The sequence below is a fragment of the Scylla paramamosain genome, chromosome 17, assembly GCF_035594125.1.
Source record: "Scylla paramamosain isolate STU-SP2022 chromosome 17, ASM3559412v1, whole genome shotgun sequence".
NCBI lineage: Eukaryota > Metazoa > Arthropoda > Malacostraca > Decapoda > Portunidae > Scylla > Scylla paramamosain.
Window position 1 is genome coordinate 19,007,968 of NC_087167.1, and position 4,533 is coordinate 19,012,500.

The 4,533-nt window shown below is 33.0% G+C and overlaps 1 protein-coding gene across 1 annotated transcript in view; it reads left to right on the forward strand.

The window, feature by feature from the left end:
• The first annotated feature begins 2,669 nt into the window (after positions 1-2,669).
• Positions 2,670-4,533, forward strand: part of LOC135108572 (cubilin-like) — a 46,065-nt gene continuing 44,201 nt past the window's right edge. The window contains exon 1 of the mRNA XM_064019715.1: positions 2,670-2,753. The gene's annotated coding sequence lies outside the window, so the exon portion shown is untranslated. The remainder of the gene's footprint in view (positions 2,754-4,533) is intronic.

A 4,533-nucleotide genomic window follows, 5' to 3' on the forward strand; every position in this document is an offset into this window, starting at 1 on the left:
AACACTTATCATATCTTTACTTTTTTTTTTTTTTTCAATGAAGCAAGATAAACTTTATATTGTTCATTGTTACAAAAATTCAATCCTTTCATCTAGTCACTCAACACAACCTTCCAAATCGCTCTTCCCTTTTCTTTAATGACACTCAAATCCAATGAGTACAATAACTCTTACTTACAATAACTCTTACAATAACCAGACTTGCACCATTTTTTACAAAAAAAAAAAAAAAAAAAAAAACAACAACTGGACTTCGCACCTCATTTTTTGCTAAAACAACTTCCATGAGGTTATGTGTTCTTAGTTTCTCCAGCAATTTTTCTCCGCAGAGATGCTAACTTTATTGATAGGTACATAGACAGATAGACAGACAGATAGACAGGTAGATAGATAGGCATATAGATACTGAGCACATGATTTCATTTACAACTTAAAACTAGTTTGAATAAAATCAATATGGCTTAATACAAATAAAACATATCAAGAAGAGTAGTAACTAAAATATACTCACTGTATGTCGTCCAAAACAGAAATCATGATGGTCACGTTGAATTATGTGTACTCTTTTTTTTTTTTTTATTAACTTGCTGACTATATTCATTTACGATAGTCATGAAAAGAAATACTCTCCTAAAAAAAAATGTATTGGGATTTCTTATATAAGGCTGATAACAATTCTCCTCATGTGTATAGTTCCCTGTTCCCACACTGACGAATTTGGATGGCGAACGCGTTGCCACTCCACTGCGACTCGTTCGCAGCGGTCTCAGCAGAGTCGCTGCGCGTTCGCAACGGGTTCGCGGCTGAGTCGCAACGCATTCCCAGGAATCGCCAGAGCGTTCACCAACAGACAGCGAATGTTTTGGACTGTTCAAAACATTCACAGCGGAGTCGCCCAGACACACACAAACCACAACAGGGTGCTGCACTTCGGCAGAAAAGAGGAAAGGACAAGTATCTGCTCGCTCCACTTTTTTTTTTTATTTTTATGTAGAAGAGACACTGGACAAGGGCAACAAAATTTCGGTAAAACAAACAAACAAACAAACATACAAGTTCCAGAAAAGGGTTCAAAGCGGTAACAACAACAACAACAACAACAATAAAATATATTTCTTCATCAGGCCTATCTTACACTATCGAAAAGAGAAAAATTTAAGGACTATATACTTATAAGCTACGTTGCATACTACTGTATTGCGTACCTAATCATAAATTATAAATCATAAATCACAGAACAGCCTCAACCACTGCCGGTGGATAAAGCTCCCCCATATATATATATATATATATATATATATATATATATATATATATATATATATATATATATATATATATATATATATATATATATATATATATATATATATATATATATATATATATATATATATATATATATATATATATATATATATATATATATATATATATATATATATATATATATATATATATATATATATATATATATATATATATATATATATATATATATATATATATATATATATATATATATATATATATATATATATATATATATATATATATATATATATATATATATATATATATATATATATATATATATATATATATATATATATATATATATATATATATATATATATATATATATATATATATATATATATATATATATATATATATATATATATATATATATATATATATATATATATATATATATATATATATATATATATATATATATATATATATATATATATATATATATATATATATATATATATATATATATATATATATATATATATATATATATATATATATATATATATATATATATATATATATATATATATATATATATATATATATATATATATATATATATATATATATATATATATATATATATATATATATATATATATATATATATATATATATATATATAGGGAGGATCAACTCACACACCTTGGTCAAGGAAGCGAGAGTCAAAGCTTTCCGCCTCATCGACTCCTCTATGTGATAGAGTGTCTTCACTTTCTCATATTCTGCAGCAATGTTATAATTTTAGTATCTTTTACTTTTATTTCCATGATTACTGCACTTCTAAACTTACTAACGTATGCCTCGTTCACTCCCGTTGCTACTTAATCTCACCCCAATGCTCTCCATCTCACTAATGTTAAAATTACTAATACTTTCTCCTTTTAATCCCTTTCACCAGTAAATTCTGGATTTCTCTTCCTGTTTCTGTATTTCCATCTTCTACAGTTTGAGTTGTTCTAAGAGAGATGTATTAGGACAACTCGAACTAAATTGGTCTGTTTCTGAAATCTACCTTGTAACTAGTGTCTCTCTCTCTCTCTCTCTCTCTCTCTCTCTCTCTCTCTCTCTCTCTCTCTCTCTCTCTCTCTCTCTCTCTCTCTCTCTCTCTCTCTCTCTCTCTCTCTCATTCATTTTTTTCTCATGTCCAACCATGTCGTTCCATTTATCTCTTGTTCTTGATGTGAAACAACAAGAGAGAGAGAGAGAGAGAGAGAGAGAGAGAGAGAGAGAGAGAGAGAGAGAGAGAGAGAGAGAGAGAGAGAGGGCGGGATGGGTGGGGAGAGAGGGGAGGGGGGCAGAAGAGTGAGAGGTGACTTGCAGCATCAGAGCAGTCACCAGCCGCTAGTTGGTTAAGCGACTGGGTGGCAGTATTTCTCTAGTGGTGAGTGGTGGTTGTTCTTCTGTTACCTTCCTCCTCCCCGAGCCAGGTGAGTTCTCATCCACTTCACGCACGGTGGATTAAGGGTTTCGTGCACAGACCATACACTGTGGTCTCGTAGTTTCACACCTTTTCTTCCATTAGATAATTATCAAGATGAATGTGCAGGACTCATTATTATGCCTGCATTGTAGATTGCTCGTGATAGAAGCAGCTCTTAACATTTATAAAATGCTCAGCGACGTCATTCATTCTTTCTCTTTTTCCTTTATGTATGGTGCATCAAATCATAACTAAAGGCTTGTGTCTGTCGTCATCATTGTGATTCCCAACGTTATTTTACGTTTGTGCATCTTATCATTCAATATTACCACTAGGATTCTACGTCCATGCACTTTGCGTTCGTCGTTTAGTTTTTGGAAACATTTTTAGTATTTACGCAAAGAGGGCCAAGTGACATCGATATGAATAACTTGAGGTGGCATTGTTTTCTGCATAAGATAGGAAAGGTAAGAAAATTCACAGCAATTCAGTGTGAGGATACTTAGAATATAATGAGTCAATGAATTTTATTGTTGATTTATTCGCTGAGCTTTTAAGATCATTGTTGTATTCTACATTTTTGTTGCCATTTTCGGGTTGTGATGCACTCCGTACCTAATATGTATTTTTGCCTTTTTAATGATAATAACTCGTTTAGTATATCTGGCATACATTTTTTCGTCCACCAAAATAGTCGCAATTGATGTATCAGTATTTGCTATGACAATCAAGAAGTGTACCCCGCCTTGCATTTTTTAGTAGATAAGAAACAGCACTTTATTGCATTCTTTCGTAGTGGACAGTAACACCTTCCTGAATGCGTAGCAGTGGAGCGATTGGAACTACTATAGTCTACTGATACTACTACTACTACTATCACACACACACACACACACACACACACACACACACACACACACACACACACACAACTTCACTCACTCTTGAAGCATAACTATTGCCCCTAAGCCCAAGAGTGGCTTATCCTTTATGCCAATATTATGAGGAGGACCATTTAAACTTGGGGTAGGTCCAACCTTTGCGAGGTAAATACAGCTCACTGCACCGGGTATTCAATATATGTGAATTCAAAATATGCGAAATCTATCATGTGCAACTAACCTAAATGTGCCGAGTATTTTCAGTATGTGAGGAAAATTCACTAGTCTGCGAGTAGTGGAGGTGGTGCGACTGTTTGGTAAGGTAGGGTGGCCGACTCTCACTAGAGGGCGGTGGGTGCAAATGTTTTCTCGCGCTTTCTTCGCACCGCACATAACCCACAATTTCTTTTTTTTTTTTTTATTTACAGTGTCTTTTCATATTTACAATTTATCTTTACTAATGAGTTTTAGTGTTGCTTTAGTGCTTTATTTATTTATTTATTTATTTTTTTTTGTGAAACGGTTCCGGAATAAATGTTTAGGGGATTAAAAAACGAGTCTTCGAACATAACCCCTTATACTTAATGGGATTATAGCTTCAATATATGCAAATTTTCATTATGCAAGGTTTTCGCAGAACGTAACCCTCGCATATGACGAATACCTGGTGTACTTTAAACTTATCCTTCGTACTCGTATGTTGGTGAGTGGACGCTGCCTGCCTCTCTCTCTCTCTCTCTCTCTCTCTCTCTCTCTCTCTCTCTCTCTCTCATCATCAGTATCACTGATTATCGTTAAAGTATAGCTGCAAGCCAATAAAACATTCAAATTTACGAAGAATAGAAAAAGGGAAGACAGGAAGCAAGAAATACATTCATACGTACTTAAGGAGAGAGAGAGAGAGAG